Here is a 20,979-nt window from a genome sequence, read left to right as displayed (position 1 = left end):
CACCAGGTCCAGTCCTCATGGGGCTCAGTCCCCCGTGTGTCAGCACCCGATCCTGTCCTCATGGGGCTCAGTCCCCCGTGTGTCAGCACCAGGTCCAGTCCTCATGGGGCTCAGTCCCCGTGTGTCAGCGCCCGGTCCAGTCCTCATGGGGCTCAGTCCCCCGTGTGTCAGCGCCCGGTCCAGTCCTCATGGGGCTCAGTCCCCCGTGTGTCCGCGCCAGGTCCAGTCCTCATGGGGCTCAGTCCCCCGTGTGTCCGCGCCAGGTCCAGTCCTCATGGGGCTCAGTCCCCCGTGTGTCAGCACCCGATCCAGTCCTCATGGGGCTCAGTCCCCCGTGTGTCAGCGCCCGATCCAGTCCTCATGGGGCTCAGTCCCCCGTGTGTCAGCGCCCGGTCCAGTCCTCATGGGGCTCAGTCCTCATGGGGCTCAGTCCCCCGTGTGTCCGCACCAGGTCCAGTCCTCATGGGGCTCAGTCCAGTCCTCATGGGGCTCAGTCCCCCGTGTGTTAGCGCCTGGTTCAGTCCTCATGGGGCTCAGTCCCCCGTGTGTCCGCACCAGGTCCAGTCCTCATGGGGCTCAGTCCAGTCCTCATGGGGCTCAGTCCCCCGTGTGTTAGCGCCTGGTTCAGTCCTCATGGGGCTCAGTCCCCCATGTGTCAGCGCCTGGTTCAGTCCTCATGGGGCTCAGTCCCCCGTGTGTCAGCACCAGGTCCAGTCCTCATGGGGCTCAGTCCCCCGTGTCAGCGCCTGGTTCAGTCCTCATGGGGCTCAATCCCCCGTGTGTCAGCACCAGGTCCAGTCCTCATGGGGCTCAGTCCCCCGTGTGTCAGCACCCGGTCCAGTCCTCATGGGGCTCAGTCCCCCGTGTGTCAGCACCCGGTCCATTCCTCATGGGGCTCAGCCCCCCGTGTGTCAGCGCCCGGTTCAGTCCTCATCTATCACTTCATCGCTGTCACGGATTCACATTGATGGTGTGTAATAGCGCACGTCTGTGTTTGCCTAGTTCACATTGGCGTATTAGATTAATTTCTTATCATTGACTAGATGGTGGCCCGATTCTAACGCATCGGGTATTCTAGAATATGCATGTCCACGTAATATATTGCCCAGCCACGTATGTCACAGGTTAAAAAATAAACATACTCACCTAACGATCCGAGGGCCCCTTGTAGTTTAACATACTCACCATTCTGGTTGCTGCTCCTCAACGTCCCGTCTCTCCGCCTCCTGGGATCCAACGGCGCTGTGCCGATGAGCGAGCGGCTGCCGCCATCTTGCGTTCCCAGGATGCATTGCGAAATTACCCAGCGAGACCGCTAGATCATCTGGGAAATTTCGCAATGCATCGCTGTGAAAGGAGGATGGCGGCCGGCGCGAGCTGCTCGTCGGACAACGGAGGGTGAGTATAGCAGGTTTTTTGTTTTTTTACTATTTTTAACATTACTTTTTTTTACTATTGATGCCGCATAGGCAGCATCAATAGTAAAAGGTTTGGGACACACAGGGTTAATAGCGGCGGTAACGGAGAGCGTTACCTGCGGCATAACGCGGTCTGTTACCGCCGGCATTAACCCTGTGTTAGCAGTGACCGGAGGGGAGTATGGAGCGGGCGCCGGCCACAGACTGCGGGGAGTAAGGAGCGGCCATTTTCTTCCGGACTGTGCCCGTCGCTGATTGGTCGCGGCAGCCATGACAGGCAGCTGGCGAGACCAATCAGCGAATGAATAACCGTGACAGACAGACAGAAGGACAGACGGAACTGACCCTTAGACAACTATATAGTAGATAGATTAACAAAATAGTTAACGCTTTAACAGAAATGGAAGAAATCTGGGTGAAAAACTGACAACTTGTAATGCAGAAAAAAGGCTATAATCCGGAAAAAAATGAAAACAAAAAATGTTAACAAAAATCCTTAACCCATATGTGACTGTGATCCATATGCAGCACTGGAGTGTGAATGCGCAGTTTTCTATAAGGTATAAGGGACTGGTTCACTAGCTGCTCGTATTGTGGTGAAATGAGCAAAGTCTTCCCCATCTTTATACCAAAAAATAATGTTCATGTGCTGGTCACATATCCAAGACTTTCTCTGGGTATGCTGTATTCTGTGGTGTTTAATTTAATTCATTAGTCTGTGGCCGAATTTGTATATGTCACTTTCAGTGTCTAGAGCAACACTTTCTTCACATACTGCCCCATCCAGAGAGATTGGCATGCTATGTATGTACTGCCCTGCCCGGAGAGATTGGCATGCTATGTATGTACTGCCCTGCCCGGAGAGATTGGCATGCTATGTATGTACTGCCCTGCCCGGAGAGATTGCCATGCCATGTATGTACTGCCCTGCCCGGAGAGATTGCCATGTATGTACTGCCCTGCCCGGAGAGATTGCCATGCCATGTATGTACTGCCCTGCCCGGAGAGATTGCCATGTATGTACTGCCCTGCCAGGAGAGATTGCCATGCCATATATGTACTGCCCTGCCAGGAGAGATTGCCATGTATGTACTGCCCTGCCAGGAGAGATTGCCATGTATGTACTGCCCTGCCAGGAGAGATTGCCATGTATGTACTGCCCTGCCAGGAGAGATTGCCATGTATGTACTGCCCTGCCAGGAGAGATTGCCATGCCATGTATGTACTGCCCTGCCTAGAGAGATTGCCATGCCATGTATGTACTGCCCTGCCCAGAGAGATTGCCATGCCATGTATGTACTGCCCTGCCCAGAGAGATTGCCATGCCATGTATGTACTGCCCTGCCCAGAGAGATTGCCATGCCATGTATGTACTGCCCTGCCAGGAGAGATTGCCATGAATGTACTGCCCTGCCCAGAGAGATTGCCATGCCATGTATGTACTGCCCTGCCAGGAGAGATTGCCATGAATGTACTGCCCTGCCCAGAGAGATTGCCATGCCATATATGTACTGCCCTGCCCGGAGAGATTGCCATGTGCATACTGCCCTGCCAGGAGAGATTGCCATGTGCGTACTGCCCTGCCAGGAGAGATTGCCATGTGCGTACTGCCCTGCCAGGAGAGATTGCCATGTGCGTACTGCCCTGCCAGGAGAGATTGCCATGTGCATTTTGCCCTGCCAGGAGAGATTGCCATGTGCGTACTGCCCTGCCAGGAGAGATTGCCATGTGCATTCTGCCCTGCCAGGAGAGATTGCCATGTGCATTCTGCCCTGCCAGGAAAGATTGCCATGTGCGTACTGCCCTGCCAGGAGAGATTGCCATGTATGTACTGCCCTGCCAGGAGAGATTGCCGTGTATGTACTGCCCTGCCCGGAGAGATTGCCATGCCATGTATGTACTGCCCTGCCCAAAGAGATTGCCATGCCATGTAGGTACTGCCCTGCCAGGAGAGATTGCCATGTGCATTCTGCCCTGCCAGGAGAGATTGCCATGTGCCTACTGCCCTGCCAGGAGAGATTGCCATGTGCGTACTGCCCTGCCAGGAGAGATTGCCATGTGCGTACTGCCCTGCCAGGAGAGATTGCCATGTGCCTACTGCCCTGCCAGGAGAGATTGCCATGTGCGTACTGCCCTGCCAGGAGAGATTGCCATGTGCCTACTGCCCTGCCAGGAGAGATTGCCATGTGCCTACTGCCCTGCCAGGAGAGATTGCCATGTGCCTACTGCCCTGCCAGGAGAGATTGCCATGTGCCTACTGCCCTGCCAGGAGAGATTGCCATGTGCCTACTGCCCTGCCAGGAGAGATTGCCATGTGCCTACTGCCCTGCCAGGAGAGATTGCCATGTGCCTACTGCCCTGCCAGGAGAGATTGCCATGTGCATTTTGCCCTGCCAGGAGAGATTGCCATGTGCGTACTGCCCTGCCAGGAGAGATTGCCATGTGCATTCTGCCCTGCCAGGAGAGATTGCCATGTGCATTCTGCCCTGCCAGGAAAGATTGCCATGTGCGTACTGCCCTGCCAGGAGAGATTGCCATGTATGTACTGCCCTGCCAGGAGAGATTGCCGTGTATGTACTGCCCTGCCCGGAGAGATTGCCATGCCATGTATGTACTGCCCTGCCCAAAGAGATTGCCATGCCATGTAGGTACTGCCCTGCCAGGAGAGATTGCCATGTGCATTCTGCCCTGCCAGGAGAGATTGCCATGTGCCTACTGCCCTGCCAGGAGAGATTGCCATGTGCCTACTGCCCTGCCAGGAGAGATTGCCATGTGCGTACTGCCCTGCCAGGAGAGATTGCCATGTGCCTACTGCCCTGCCAGGAGAGATTGCCATGTGCCTACTGCCCTGCCAGGAGAGATTGCCATGTGCCTACTGCCCTGCCAGGAGAGATTGCCATGTGCCTACTGCCCTGCCAGGAGAGATTGCCATGTGCCTACTGCCCTGCCAGGAGAGATTGCCATGTGCCTACTGCCCTGCCAGGAGAGATTGCCATGTGCCTACTGCCCTGCCAGGAGAGATTGCCATGTGCCTACTGCCCTGCCAGGAGAGATTGCCATGTGCCTACTGCCCTGCCAGGAGAGATTGCCATGTGCCTACTGCCCTGCCAGGAGAGATTGCCATGTGCCTACTGCCCTGCCAGGAGAGATTGCCATGTGCCTACTGCCCTGCCAGGAGAGATTGCCATGTGCCTACTGCCCTGCCAGGAGAGATTGCCATGTATGTATTGCCCTGCCCGGAGAGACTACAATGCCATGTGTGTACTGCCCTGCCCGGAAAGCTTTCCATGTCATGTACATACTGTCTAGAGAAATTACCATGCCATTTATGTGCTGCGATACCATATATATGCTGCCCTGACTGAAGAGATTGCCATGTACGTACTTTCCTGCCTAGGACAGATTACCATGCCATGGATGTGCTGCCTTGCCCGGAGAGATTGGCTTGCCATGTATGTGCTGCCATGCCATGTATGTGCTTCCCTGACTGAAGATATTGGCATGCTGTGTAGTTAACAGACAGGAGAGTCTTGTGAAAGAGCGGTATTTATGTTAATAGTTATTTCAGATGTTTCTGCGCTGAATTTTATAGAATAATCGCCAACCCTGCATTACATTTTAGGGATATCCTGTTAGTTTCTTATCAACAGAAGAAAGTGAGATGTCTGACAAGTATGCAAACACAGATGTAGAACGTGCGCCTGGTTTGCAGCTGCTGCCCATCTCATGTACACCATGTGTATGTCAACAAGACAGGGCTCTCGGTGTAGGGGCAGGGGGCAGTTTGCCTTTTTAGCTGCAGCCTTTTGTTGTGTAATCTGTTTGTGTGTTCCACAATAGACAGACTGGCACGCTTCTTTGTTGCTTGCATTTTGCTCACTTCCTACACTGGCACAGGGCACAGTAGTGGTATGCAGTCAGGCCTATGTGGGCCCCTGCTCTTATTTTGGCTTCCAGAAATAGTCTAGCAGCTGCGCTAGTCCCGGCTGTTCTGTCATGGAGGGGGCAATCTCTGTATGTGTTCTGCTTGTTAGTACACTGTGCAGTGTGGGATTGTATATTACGCCCTTGGAGTTTATCTGCCAAGAATTAGGCTGTGTTCACACAACGGTGTTTCTTATCCGAATGAAATTCTTAAAACTGACAGGACCCGTGTTACTCACTAATGGCCATTCTTTATACCCGTTTTATTTATTTATTTTCATGAACTGAATATCTATGTGAAAAAAAAACTCGGCATTCACTAGTCTTCTCCATATTTTGCATAAGGATATGTTTCCACATTCAGGAAACGCTGCGTGTTTGACGCTTCAGAGAGACGCAGCGTCAAACACGCAGCATCCAGATGTTACAGCATAGTGGAGGGGATTTAATGACATCCCGTCTCCACTATGCGTTGTAACATGCACCCGGCGGCCCTGCGATTCCGGACATGCGGCGCGTCTTTTTAGATCGCAGCATGTCCGTTTACCTTGCGGTGCCGCTGCGCCGCCGCAAGGTAAAACACAGGGCCCTATGTGTGGGGTGCGATGATACCGGATGTGTGCAATGAACATATCTGGCATCATCGCGTCCCCAGAAGGGGGCGGAGCTTTGGGCGGAGGGAGTTTGCCGCTCCGTCCAAACCGCCGGCCATCCTGAACGTGGACACGTACCCTCAGACTCGCCTATTGATCTGTGTGCGCAAAAATAATTGAGTTGCATGTGGATTAACTGTATAGTATCCGATTTTTATGAATTCAGTGCTGCTATTTATTCTAGAAAACGTCTTTATTTTCTTTATTTTTTTTCTTATATAGCGCTAACATATTCCGCAGCGCTTTACAGTTTGCACACATTATCATCACTGTCCCCGATGGGGCTCACAATCTAAATTCCCTATCAGTATGTCTTTGGAATGTGGGATGAAACCGGAGAACCCAGAGGAAACCCACGCAAACACAGGGAGAACATACAATCTGTATTTTATCTTGTAAATTTTATTGACTGATGTATGAAAACTGATGTAATTCAGGCTGCGAATGATTGACAAAGCTGAAATTTTTTTTGTGGAGGGGGGGGCTTTTTTATGCGATACATTCTTGTGAGTTGGTATAAATTCTCAGGTTCCAGTATAGCTGAGTACAGGCTGGTGTTCTTTCAGCATATTTTGGTGGTGATATACATCAACGCCGTGTGTTTGCCTTTTTCAACTTTTATATAAAAATAATTGTAGAAATGATGACTGACTATGCAGCATAAATCCCATTATATACTACATAGTTATGTCTTGTGTGTGCACACGAAAAAAGGAACTGAATTTACAATCTTGGCCCTAAAGTTCTGCAAGTGAATCCTGAACACTTGGGGTACTGTCAGGCTGGGCATTCTTCTGCAGTCTCCCACTTATCTGTGCAGCTGTATCCTGCTGACTTCACCCTTTGCACGCTGTGATAAATATCCAAATCATTAGTTGACATACTGTGGACTTCAAGTCTGCAGCTTTGGTCAATTTACGCTGAAGGTTTTTCTCCACAGTAAGGCTGCCGTCACACAAGCAGTATTTGGTCAGTATTTTACATCAGTATTTGTAAGCCAAAACCAGGAGTGGAACAATTAGAAGAAAAGTATAATAGAAACATATGCACCACTTCTGCATTTATCACCCACGCCTGGTTTTGGCTTACAAATACTGATGTAAAATACTGACCACATACTGCGAGTGTGACGGCAGCCTAAAAGGTAGCGTATTTGCCATCTAGAACCATGTTACACGCCTGACGGGACTAGACTTACCGCACAAGGTTTGCAGCGGCATACATGGTGAGGGGATTTTACTCCAAGAATTAGTACTTACAAGTAAATTAAATTTTATGCCACAATCTGCAAATGCCTTACAAAGTAAAAAATTGATATGTTGTAACACTAGGCATATGTCCTCCATTGCGTGTATATATACAGTATATGCCAATTTTACTAAATACTAAGATTGTGCACCTCTGTGCAACACAGTCTCCTTTTGTATCCACCACCCTCCTATAGTCCCTTTTCTACGGAATAGATGCAGGGACCGACAGACCTATGTGTCAGTGCGTTTTTTTTTTTGTTTTTTTTTAAGCAGCAAGGTAATGGGAACTTCCACAGACCTCTATTGTTTATGACGGTATGTGCACACAACATCATTGAATCCCACTTGCAAAAGCACTAAAAAATGATCAAAAAGAATGAACAAATACACAGGCTTCAAAAGCTGAGACGTGGCGTAAAGAAGTGACCGGTCCATTCTTCTGGGGTCTGCCACTATTTTGTACATAGCGTTAGGAAAGACGCTTCTGGTAAAACACAGCTGGTGTGTTCATGAAGTCTTACTACAGCAAAAGCGATGCAGTTACAGTGGTGCCTAAATGACGCTGCGTGCGCTGACTACATTGCTAGATTCACACTTCTGTGTGTCGTGGTCCCAGCACGGACCGTGATGCAGGCCGCGGCCGCAGGTCTTCTGAACCAAACTCTGCAGCCTCATAAGCTACCTAGTTTGGGTTAGGGGTCAGGAAATAAGTGGCGGTTTAGACCTTGATACACAGATGTGTGAATCTAGGTTTAGGCTGTGTTCACATTTTGTGATTTTTTTTGCAGCTTTTTTATGTAAATAAGTTGCATTTTACAATAGAAGCACAAGCGATAAGACTTCAGAAATCTCATGCACACGTTTCTTTTCTCATTTTAGAAATCTGCAGCACGTGATGTCAGCGTTTTGACTGCATTTTTTTCCACCCAGAGAAGGCATTGAGAGGTCAAAAACACTGCAAAAAAGCAGCAAGTTTGTTTTACTGTGTTTTCTGCAACTTTTTTGGTGAATAAAACTAACTTTATTAAACGTACTGTGGACAAAACACATGCAAACTCTAGTTTTATCTGTAGGGAAAAAAAACGTCAAAACGCTATTTGTGAACATAGCCATAGGGTGACTTCTCACACTGCCGACTTGCAGAAATGTTTGTAGCTAGAAATCATTTCTGTTCTTCTGTATAGCGTTGTTTCAGAAGAATGAAACAATTGTAGAACTTTCCTCAACAATTTATAGCATAACGCGCAAGGAATTTGTGTTGGATTTCTACCCAAAATATATTTTATTCATGCCTTTTTTTATTTTTTTTTTATTTCATGTATTAAAGTATTCTGATATATTTTGCTTGTCATGCAATGCGCTCATTAGTGGTAATTTTACAGAGTCATGAATATAATTGTGGAAGGGAAGTTCTTGATGACCTTGTTGTTCCCGGGTAATCGTTGGTGCCATTTGTTTTATTGAATTATAGACTACAGCAAGGGCCATAGCAGGTTAGCACCGTAGTCTGTGCACACAATGTGTACATGTTCCCATACTGTGACTTATGCGGTGACACCGAGGCGACGGACAGTTGTTCTCTATACACAGTGGCGTGCTGCTGGCTCTGTATACAGACCTCACATTGTAGTAATTCACAGAAACCTAATAATTCCTGTCTGCTCTCTTCTACAGTTCAAAGCTGTCTATATACATCTTTTTTTTTTTTAATGTTTTGTTAGATACCTCAACGTGAAAAGGCAAATGCCCTAGTCACCATTGATGGGACCAGTTACTGGTACCTGACATTATTCTGTCACCTCTATAATGGACAATCGACCAGATGAATAACATCTCCATCTTCCATGCTTTTTTTTTTTTTTTGCTGGTTTGTATTTTTCCTCCCTTATGTCAGTAATGATATAGGTAATATGTGGAAATAGTGTATTTTGTTGTAAAGTTTTTTTTTTTTCTTAGTCTATCATTCCCTTTAGCTAAGTTCACATTAGTGTTTAAGTCCGCAGCGTGGTGCTGCGGGCTTCTTTCCTTAAGCCCCGCCTACTTCTGCATGCGTCCTGCGTACCTATCCTTAACATTGAGTATGCAGGGACATGCGTTGTATGCAGATGCGCCCGCGTGCATTGTTTTGACGTGCCCGCCGAACGCAAGAAAATGCAACATGTTGCGTTCGGCGGGCACATCAAAACGACGCACGTGGACGTATCATGTCCCTGTGTACCCAATGTTAAAGATAGGTACGGAGGATGCATGCAGAAGTAGGCGGAGCTTAAGGAAAGAAAGTCCGCAGCACCACGCTGAGGACTCAGATGCTAATGTGGACCTGGCCTTAAATGGTTGTATTCCACTTTCCCTGCAAATTTGATGCAGAACCCATATCTCCGGCCTTTGTGTTGTACTTTTGAAAACCATATATATATCTCTGTCTTTCAGTGCTGTGGGATCCGAAAGCTAAACCTCCAACCCCACAGCACTGGTCACTACTGAGCATGTACATAAAGTGCAGCACAGATTCATCTCAGCTAAAAGTCCAGATCCTGAGATCAGGAACAGAACAGACATTTATAGGACACTAGATGGAGGCCCAATGTTATCGCATTGGGAGGGCGGTAATGTCACGATGGAGGCAGGCTTTGCAGCGTTGAGAATCTCTCCCCCCATGTGCTCACCCACCTATCCACTCTTTCCCCCTGTGCTGACTTCTCTCTTCTTTGACCTGTCTACCCCATGTGCTATCCCCAATGTCTCTCTCCTTCCTGTGCTGTGTTCTCCTCTCAAAGACAATACTGACATTACAGCAGGAGATTGCAGAGGATACATTTTGTGAGGTAAAATATTGTTTAAAAACAGTGAAATATTTTACCTCACAAAATTAATCCACTGTGATCCCCTGCTGTAATGTCAGTATTGTCTTTTGCTTCCTCCCCTGCCCAGGAGATGTGGTATGCTCCGTACATGGTCACACAGACAATTTTTAAGATGAACTTTCGTTAGTTGGAAAACCCCTTTAATGTGACCGGCTTACTCTGCCTCTAGACACGTCGCGCATCTGCTGCCGGGATCAGCCAAATGATTCACTGCACCTGCGCAGTAAATCAGACCGCCGCCATCTTTGTGCAGACAGATAGCAGCGGTCACATTAAAACTGCGCATGCGCTCCTCCTGTACAAAGATGGGCGGTGGTCAGTGAATCATTCGGTTGATCCTGGCGGTGGCGTGTTTGCGACGGTTTTCCGCTGGTGGTACCACGCAAGAGGCTGCATATGGTGTATACAGTGTGTGGTGCGTACGGCGTATACAGTGTGTGGCGCGTAAGGCATATACAATGTGTTTGTGTGTGGTGCGTATGGCGTATATAGTGTGTGTGGTGGGTACGGTGTATACAGTGTGTGGTGGGTACGGTGTATACAGTGTGTGTGTGTGTGGTGGGTACGGTGTATACTGTGTGTGTGGTGCGTATGGCATATACAGTGTGTGTGGTGCGTATGGCGTATACAGTGTGTGTGGTGGGTACGGTGTATACAGTGTGTACGGTGTATAGTGTGTGTGTGTGGTGCTTACGGTGTATACAGTGTGTGTGGTGTGACAGTGTTCCACTGGTGGTACTGCGGAAGAGGCTGGTAACATCAGCAGTTTCCATACTAAAACATCCATATTGAAACACCCATCATTTGGGTGTCCCAATATGGAGGTTGGTGAACTTCCACCGCTTGGAATTCTGGGATCGGACACATCTGGACGGAACAGGATGTGAAGACATTACAAGGTATAAGTTAAGATTTCATATCTTTCCAAATTATTAGGAAAAAATTACAGCACATACACTGTGTGCTTCTTAGTGCTTCTATATAGGGCTATAGTAAAAAAGAAAATTGTACCTTGTCCAGCCTGTGCTAAGGAGTGTTTTTTTGCATGTGCTCAGTACACCCGGTGCTATGCATAATAATATAATAATAATCTTTATTTTTATACAGCGCTAACATATTCCGCAGTGCTTTACAGTTACACATTATACACATTATTGCATACCCCCTGTATGTGCATCTGGAGCTTTCCCATATGTAGAGTAAAATCTTCGATTCTGTATTCTACTGATGGCTCTGTTATATGATATTCTCCAAAACCTGCATGTCTATATTCCAATCTCATAGATTTACTTTCCCATGATGCATCTTCCTTTGGTATGTGAAGTGTTTTAGTTTGTCCTGGAAAGGCTATAACTACCAGTTTTACAAGATGCAGCAGTGATTTGCACATTTTGTATGAGCCTGACCAAGCTCTCACTCTCTGTAATCTCGCCAAATGATCTGGGCTTTATTCCAGGAACTTTGGCTACTCCACCTAGATCCTTCCTACCTGAGGATTGTGAGTCATTATCAGCAACAAACTTTCCTGCAAAAGTACAGGAGACATGTGGAAAGTCCATTATGTCCTGCTTACTGGTCCTTTTGTAAAACAGTCCATGTTGGATAAACATCTCATCAGAAGTTGTTGTCTCCCACTTAGGCCTGGTTGGTAGATTGCTGCTTGCACTGGCCTGTTCTACCTCTCGCTCTCCAAGGCAGCTGCCCGTGGGCCCTTTGCCTTGTGGACCTCCCACAGCAATTTCCACAGTGGTAGAAACGGCTCCAGATTACTTTGTGGCAATGCTCCAGTGTTTCCATCCAGCATCTGTGATCTCTGCAGCTTAACCTCACATGGTGTGGACTTCACATCTGCAGCGCTGGTCTATTTATGTTGCACATTTTTCTGCAGCATGTAGTTAAGATGTAATAAAATCCCACTGACAACATAGTAACATAGTAACATAGTTAGTAAGGCCGAAAAAAGACATTTGTCCATCCAGTTCAGCCTATATTCCATCATAATAAATACCTAGATCTACGTCCTTCTACAGAACCTAATAATTGTATGATACAATATTGTTCTGCTCCAGGAAGACATCCAGGCCTCTCTTGAACCCCTCGACTGAGTTCGCCATCACCACCTCCTCAGGCAAGCAATTCCAGATTCTCACTGCCCTAACAGTAAAGAATCCTCTTCTATGTTGGTGGAAAAACCTTCTCTCCTCCAGACGCAAAGAATGCCCCCTTGTGCCCGTCACCTTCCTTGGTATAAACAGATCCTCAGCGAGATATTTGTATTGTCCCCTTATATACTTATACATGGTTATTAGATCGCCCCTCAGTCGTCTTTTTTATAGACTAAATAATCCTAATTTCGCTAATCTATCTGGGTATTGTAGTTCTCCCATCCCCTTTATTAATTTTGTTGCCCTCCTTTGTACTCTCTCTAGTTCCATTATATCCTTCCTGAGCACCGGTGCCCAAAACTGGACACAGTACTCCATGTGCGGTCTAACTAGGGATTTGTACAGAGGCAGTATAATGCTCTCATCATGTGTATCCAGACCTCTTTTAATGCACCCCATGATCCTGTTTGCCTTGGCAGCTGCTGCCTGGCACTGGCTGCTCCAGGTAAGTTTATCATTAACTAGGATCCCCAAGTCCTTCTCCCTGTCAGATTTACCCAGTGGTTTCCCGTTCAGTGTGTAATGGTGATATTGATTCCTTCTTCCCATGTGTATAACCTTACATTTATCATTGTTAAACCTCATCTGCCACCTTTCAGCCCAAGTTTCCAACTTATCCAGATCCATCTGTAGCAGAATACTATCTTCTCTTGTATTAACTGCTTTACATAGTTTTGTATCATCTGCAAATATCGATATTTTACTGTGTAAACCTTCTACCAGATCATTAATGAATATGTTGAAGAGAACAGGTCCCAATACTGACCCCTGCGGTACCCCACTGGTCACAGCGACCCAGTTAGAGACTATACCATTTATAACCACCCTCTGCTTTCTATCACTAAGCCAGTTACTAACCCATTTACACACAATTTCCCCCAGACCAAGCATTCTCATTTTGTGTACCAACCTCTTGTGCGGCACGGTATCAAACGCTTTGGAAAAATCGAGATATACCACGTCCAATGACTCACCGTGGTCCAGTCTATAGCTTACCTCTTCATAAAAACTGATTAGATTGGTTTGACAGGAGCGATTTCTCATAAACCCATGCTGATATGGAGTTAAACAGTTATTCTCATTGAGATAATCCAGAATAACATCCCTCAGAAACCCTTCAAATATTTTACCAACAATAGAGGTTAGACTTACTGGCCTATAATTTCCAGGTTCACTTTTAGAGCCCTTTTTGAATATTGGCACCACATTTGCTATGCGCCAGTCCTGCGGAACAGACCCTGTCGCTATAGAGTCACTAAAAATAAGAAATAATGGTTTATCTATTACATTACTTAGTTCTCTTAGTACTCGTGGGTGTATGCCATCCGGACCCGGAGATTTATCTATTTTAATCTTATTTAGCCGGTTTCGCACCTCTTCTTGGGTTAGATTGGTGACCCTTAATATAGGGTTTTCATTGTTTCTTGGGATTTCACCTAGCATTTCATTTTCCACCGTGAATACCGTGGAGAAGAAGGTGTTTAATATGTTAGCTTTTTCCTCGTCATCTACAACCATTCTTTCCTCACTATTTTTTAAGGGGCCTACATTTTCAGTTTTTATTCTTTTACTATTGATATAGTTGAAGAACAGTTTGGGATTAGTTTTACTCTCCTTAGCAATGTGCTTCTCTGTTTCCTTTTTGGCAGCTTTAATTAGTTTTTTAGATAAAGTATTTTTCTCCCTATAGTTTTTTAGAGCTTCAATGGTGCCATCCTGCTTTAGTAGTGCAAATGCTTTCTTTTTACTGTTAATTGCCTGTCTTACTTCTTTGTTTAGCCACATTGGGTTTTTCCTATTTCTAGTCCTTTTATTCCCACAAGGTATAAACCGCTTACACTGCCTATTTAGGATGTTCTTAAACATTTCCCATTTATTATCTGTATTCTCATTTCTGAGGATATTGTCCCAGTCTACCAGATTAAGGGCATCTCTAAGCTGTTCAAACTTTGCCTTCCTAAAGTTCAATGTTTTTGTGACTCCCTGACAAGTCCCCCTAGTGAAAGACAGGTGAAACTGCACAATATTGTGGTCGCTATTTCCTAAATGCCCAACCACCTGCAGATTTGTTATTCTGTCAGGTCTATTAGATAGTATTAGGTCTAAAAGTGCTGCTCCTCTGGTTGGATTCTGCACCAATTGTGAAAGATAATTTTTCTTGGTTATTAGCAGAAACCTGTTGCCTTTATGGGTTTCACAGGTTTCTGTTTCCCAGTTAATATCCGGGTAGTTAAAGTCCCCCATAACCAGGACCTCATTATGGGTTGCAGCTTCATCTATCTGCTTTAGAAGTAGACTTTCCATGCTTTCTGTTATATTTGGGGGTTTGTAACAGACCCCAATGAGAATTTTGTTACCATTTTTCCCTCCATGAATTTCAACCCATATGGACTCGACATCCTCATTCCCTTCGCTAATATCCTCCCTTAAAGTGGACTTTAGACAAGACTTTACATAGAGACAAACCCCTTCTCCTCTCCGATTTTTACGATCCTTTCTAAACAGACTGTAACCCTGTAAGTTAACTGCCCAGTCATAGCTTTCATCTAACCATGTCTCGGTTATTCCCACTATGTCAAAGTTACCTGTAGATATTTCTGCTTCTAGTTCTTCCATCTTGTTTGTCAGGCTTCTGGCGTTTGCGAGCATGCAGTTTAGAGGATTTTGTTTTGTTCCAATCTCCTCACTGTGGATTGTTTTAGAAATGTTCTTATCTCCCTTCTGAGTATGTTTTCCTGGGTCGTCTTTGTTCGAGTCTAATGTTTTTCTTCCCGTCCCCTCTTCTTCTAGTTTAACGCCCTCCTGATGAGTGTACACTGCTACTGTAATATGCTGCAGAATATCCTCTGTGCATCTGCCCCATAGGAACATACCCCTAAAGTTAGTTTCTACTAAACTAGTTGTGCTGTCTGTCTAGGTAGTCATTCGGACATCAGTGATTTTTCTTGCATGCAAAAAACGGTCCGAGTTTCATCAGTGATTTTATCATTTGGAAGAAAAAAATCAAATTGCAAAGTTTCTCATCCATTGCAAAGTTAGAAATAGACAGTACTATATACTTAAATGGTTACGTAAAAACAATGGTTGGAACACCAAAACGTATGTGATTAACGGACGTCTGAATGAGGTAGTAAAAAAAAGCAGTGAGTGTGTAGAAGTTGTTGGTTGGAGTGGTTTATTCTGAGCTGTGTCTGAGTGATCCCTTTCTGGCGGCCATAAAAGTCCCGTGTCCAGTACCTTGCTGGCTGCAGTTAGGGTAATTGCATTCTATTGCTACATGTTTGCCATACTTATTTCTCTGTAACTTTCTGTTCGTATACTACATGCTGCTTTTATTTAATTCATTGTCAGAAATGAGTCTGTGAAGCTGTACAGAGATTGCTATCTCAGAAGAAAAGACCGCATTGTGGATCCTCACTACAAGGCTGAACTTGTAGCAATCTGTGTACAGTAGTGTCAGGTAATTGCATGTTTGCCCAGCACATCTCCAGTGAATTCAAAATGTCCTCTCGCAATATCACATTTTATACCGCTTCACATCCAGTAGATTAATGAATGGGTTGCAGATTATCCTGTCCTGTGTATATTTATGTATACACATTCCATGTGTAGAACACGTGAATTTAAAAAAAATTGGTGTTTGATACAGGGCTATGGAGTCGGTATAAAATGGACCGACTGACTCCTAAAATATATAATAAATTGGGTACAGTAGTACAATGCAGGATGTGATGTATTTTTTTTTTTCATATTAATTTGGGAAAGTTCTGAACTGTCCTATAAATGTCTGTTGTTCTGTTCCTGACCTCAGGATCTGGGCTTTTAGTTCAGATGAATCTGTGCTGCACTTTATGCACATGCTCAGTAGTGAGGCAGGGCTGTGGGGTCAGGAGTCTAGGTTTGGCTTACAGACTCCACAGCCCTGGATAATACTTGAGCAGATCCAGTGACTGATCCATCTGCAGCAGAAAACATGTAGCCTCGAGCTGGCCATCATTAGGGATTTCACATACACATCAGTTGGCATCTCTCATGTTTGTTCATGTCACCACATTCCCCAATTATTGCCAAAGAAATGGTCTAAAGGTACCTTCACACTCAGCAACTTTACAACGAGAACGAGAACGATCTGTGACGTTGCAGCTTCCTGGATAGCGATCTCGTTGTGTTTGACACGCAGCAGCGATCTGGATCCCGCTGTGATATCGCTGAACGGAGCTAGAAGTCCAGAACTTTATTTCGTCGTCAGGTCGGCGTGTATCGTCATGTTTGACAGCAAAAGCAATGATGCCAGCAATGTTTTACATGGAGCTTACAACCAGCGAGAACGATAAGTGAGTCGCCGTTACGTCACTGGATCGCTCCTGCATCGTTCTGGAGCTGCTGTTTGACGTCTCTACAGCGACCTAAACAGCGACGCTGCAGCGATCGGCTCATTGTCTATATCGCTGCAGCGACCTGTCTGACCTCGGACAGGATAGTACGTCCGAGGTCAGAAGCCCCGCTTTGATGCAGGCTCCGGCGATGAGCCCGCATCAAAGCCGGGACATGTCAGCTGTTTTGAACAGCTGACATGTGCCCGTAATATTAACTAGTTAAATGCCGCTGTCAAACGCAGACAGCGGCATTTAACTACCGCATCCGGCCGGGCGGCCGGAAATGACGGCATCGCCGACCCCGTCACATGATCGGAGGTCGGCGATGATTGTACATTGTAACCATAGAGGTCCTTGATACCTCTATCGTTACTGATCGCCGGCAGCTGTGAGCGCCACCCTGTGGTCGGCGCTCACAGCACACCTGATTTTCTGCTACATAGCAGCGAACATCAGATCGCTGCTATGTAGCAGAGGCGATCGTGCTGTGCCTGCTTCTAGCCTCCCATGGAGGCCATTGAAGCATGGCAAAAGTAAAAAAAAAAAAAAATGTGAAAAAAAATATATATAAAAGTTTAACCCCTTCATGACCCAGCCTATTTTGACCTTAAAGACCTTGCCATTTTTTGCAATTCTGACCAGTGTCCCTTTATGAGGTAATAACTCAGGAACGCTTCAATGGATCCTAGCGGTTCTGAGATTGTTTTTTCGTGACATATTGGGCTTCATGTTAGTGGTAAATTTAGGTCAATAAATTCTGTGTTTATTTGTGATAACGGAAATTTGGCGAAAATTTCGCAATTTTCACATTTTGAATTTTTATTCTGTTAAACCAGAGAGTTATGTGACACAAAATAGTTAATAAATAACATTTCCCACATGTCTACTTTACATCAGCACAATTTTGGAAACAAAATTTTTTTTTTGCTAGGAAGTTATAAGGGTTAAAATTTGACCAGCGATTTCTCATTTTTACAACGAAATTTACAAAACCATTTTTTTTTAGGGACCACCTCACATTTGAAGTCAGTTTGAGGGGTCTATATGGCTGAAAATACCCAAAAGTGACATCATTCTAAAAACTGCACCCCTCAAGGTGCACAAAACCACATTCAAGAAGTTTATTAACCCTTCAGGTGCTTCACAGCAGCAGAAGCAACATGGAAGGAAAAAATGAACATTTAACTTTAGTCACAAAAATGATTTTTCAGCAACAATTTTTTTATTTTCCCAATGGTAAAAGGAGAAACTGAACCACGAAAGTTGTTGTCCAATTTGTCCTGAGTACGCTGATAACTCATATGTGGGGGTAAACCACTGTTTGGGCGCACGGCAGGGCTTGGAAGGGAAGGAGCGCCATTTGACTTTTTGAATGAAAAATTGGCTGCACTCTTTAGCGGACACCATGTCGCATTTGGAGAGACCCCGTGTGCCTAAACATTGGAGCTCCCCCACAAGTGACCCCATTTTGGAAACTGGACCCCCCAAGGAACTTATCTAGATGCCTAGTGAGCACTTTAAACCCTCAGGTGCTTCACAAATTGATCCGTAAAAATGAAAAAGTACTTTTTTTTTTCACAAAAAATTTATTTTCGCCTCAATTTTTTCATTTTCACATGGGCAATAGGATAAAATGGATCCTAAAATTTGTTGAGCAATTTCTCCCGAGTACGCCGATACCTCATATGTGGGGGTAAACCACTGTTTGGGCACACGGCAGGGCTCGGAAGGGAAGGCGCGCCTTTTGACTTTTTGAATGGAAAATTAGCTCCAATTGTTAGCTGACACCATGTCGCGTTTGGAGAGCCCCTGTGTGCCTATGCATTGGAGCTCCCCCACAAGTGACCCCATTTTGGAAACTAGACCCCCCAAGGAACTTATCTAGATGCATACTGAGCACTTTAAACCACCAGGTGCTTCACAGAAGTTTATAATGCAGAGCCATGAAAATAAAAAATAATTTTTCTTTTCTCAAAAATGATTTTTTAGCCTGGAATTTCCTATTTTGCCAATGGTAATAGGAGAAATTGGACCACAAAAGTTGTTGTCCAGTTTGTCCTGAGTACGCTGATACCCGATGTGTGGGGGTAAACCATTGTTTGGGCACACGTCGGGGCTCAGAAGGGAAGTAGTGACTTTTGAAATGCAGACTTTGATGGAATGGTCTGCGGGCGTCACGTTGCGTTTGCAGAGCCCCTGGTGTGCCTAAACAGTAGAAACCCCGCACAAGTGACCCCATTTTGGAAACTAGACCCCCAAAGGAACTTATCTAGATATGTGGTGAGCACTTTCAACCCCCAAGTGCTTTACAGAAGTTTATAACACAGAGCCGTGAAAATAAAAAATCATTTTTCTTTCCTCAAAAATGATGTTTTAGCAAGCATTTTTTTATTTTCACAAGGGTAACAGGAGAAATTGGACCCCAGTAATTGTTGCGCAGTTTATCCTGAGTATGCTGGTAGCCAATATGTGGGGGTAAACCACTGTTTGGGCGCACGTCGGGGCTCAGAAGTGAGGGAGCACCATTTGACTTTATGAATACAAGATTGGCTGGAATCAATGGTGGCGCCATGTTGCGTTTGGAGACCCCTGATGTGCCTAAACAGTGGAAACCCCTCAATTCTACCTCCAACACTAACCCCCCCACACCCCTAACCCTAATCCCAACTGTAGCCATAACCCTAATCCCACCCCTAACCACAACCCTAATTCCAACCCTAACCCTAAGGCTATGTGCCCACGTTGCGGATTCGTGTGAGATTTTTCAGCATCATTTTTGAAAAATCCGCGGGTAAAGGGCGCTGCGTTTTACCTGCAGATTTACCGTGGATTTCCAGTGTTTTTTGTGCGGATTTCACCTGTGGATTCCTATTGAGGAACAGGTGTAAAACGCTGCGGAATCCGCACAAAAAATTGACATGCTGCGGAAAATACAACGCAGCATTTCCGCGTGGTATTTTCCGCACCATGGGCACAGCGGATTTGGTTTTCCATATGTTTACATGGAACTGTAAACCTGATGGAACACTGCTGCGAATCCGCAGCGGCCAATCCGCTGCGGATCCGCAGCCAAATCCGCACCGTGTGCACATAGCCTAATTCTAAAGGTATGTGCACACGCTGCGGAAAACGCTGCAGATCCGCAGCAGTTTCCCATGAGTTTACAGTTCAATGTAAACCTATGGGAAACAAAAATCGCTGTACACATGCTGCGGAAAAACTGCACGGAAACGCAGCGGTTTACATTCCGCAGCATGTCACTTCTTTCTGCGGATTCCGCAGCGGTTTTACAACTGCTCCAATAGAAATTCGCAGTTGTAAAACCGCAGTGAAATGCGCAGAAAAACCGCGGTAAATCCGCAGCGGTTTAGCACTGCGGATTTATCAAATCCGCAGCGGAAAAATCCGCAGAGGAACAGAATACGTGTGCATATACCGAAACCCTAGCCCAAACCCTAGCCCTAACCCTAGCCCTAGCCCTAGCCCTAACCCTAACCCTAGCCCTAGCCCTAGCCCTAGCCCTAACCCTAGCCCTAACCCTAGCCCTAGCCCTAACCCTAGCCCTAACCCTAGCCCTAGCCCTACCCCTAGTTCTTACCCCAACCTTAGTGGAAAAAAAAATATATATATATTTTTTATTGTCCCTACCTATGGGGGTGACAAAGGGGGGGGGGCATTTCCTATTTTCTTTTATTTTGATCACAGAGAGGTTATATCTCAGTGATCAAAACTCACTTTGGAACGAATCTGCCGGCCGGCAGATTCGGCGGGCGCACTGCACATGCGCCCGCCATTTTGGAAGATGGCGGCGCCCAGGAAAGAAGACGGACGGATCCCGGGAGGTAAGTATAAGGGGGGGGAGATCAGGGCACGGGGGGAGCATCGGAGCACGGGGGGGTGGATCGGAGCATGTGGGGGTGGATCGGAACACGGGGTGGGGGATTGGAGTACGGGGGGGTGGATCGGAGCACGGGGGGTGGATCGCAGTGCGGGGGGGTGGATCGTTGTGCGGGGGGGGTTGATTGGAGCACGGGGGGTGTGATTGGAGCACGGGGGGAGCGGACAGGAGGACGGGGGAGCGGAGCACTGGATGGAGGGGAGCGGACCACAGATCGGGGGGCTGGGGGGGCGATCAGTGGGGTGGGTGCACATAAGTGTTTCCAGCCATGGCCGATGATATTGCAGCATCGGCCATGGCTGGATTGTAATATTTCACCAGTTTTTTAGGTGAAATATTACAAATCGCTCTGATTGGCAGTTTCACTTTCAACAGCCAATCAGAGCGATCGTAGCCACGGGGGGGTGAAGCCACCCCCCCTGGGCTAAACT

At 46.3% G+C, this 20,979-nt stretch overlaps 1 protein-coding gene across 4 annotated transcripts in view; it reads left to right on the top strand.

Annotated features, from left to right (window-relative positions):
• MYO1C (myosin IC) overlaps positions 1–20,979 on the top strand; it is a 203,604-nt gene that overhangs the window by 33,107 nt on the left and 149,518 nt on the right. Inside the window, exon 1 of one of the 4 annotated variants that reach the window (XM_069761332.1) lies at positions 8,231–8,250. The exons of the other annotated variants lie outside the window; for them this stretch is intronic. The gene's annotated coding sequence lies outside the window, so the exon portion shown is untranslated. Of the gene's footprint in view, positions 1–8,230; positions 8,251–20,979 lie in introns of those variants that run through there. 4 annotated transcript variants of the gene reach the window in all.

This window comes from Ranitomeya imitator, chromosome 3 (genome assembly GCF_032444005.1).
Source record: "Ranitomeya imitator isolate aRanImi1 chromosome 3, aRanImi1.pri, whole genome shotgun sequence".
Classification (NCBI taxonomy): domain Eukaryota; kingdom Metazoa; phylum Chordata; class Amphibia; order Anura; family Dendrobatidae; genus Ranitomeya; species Ranitomeya imitator.
Note: the sequence above shows the minus strand (reverse complement) of the source record. Positions and strands in the feature narration are given on the sequence as shown.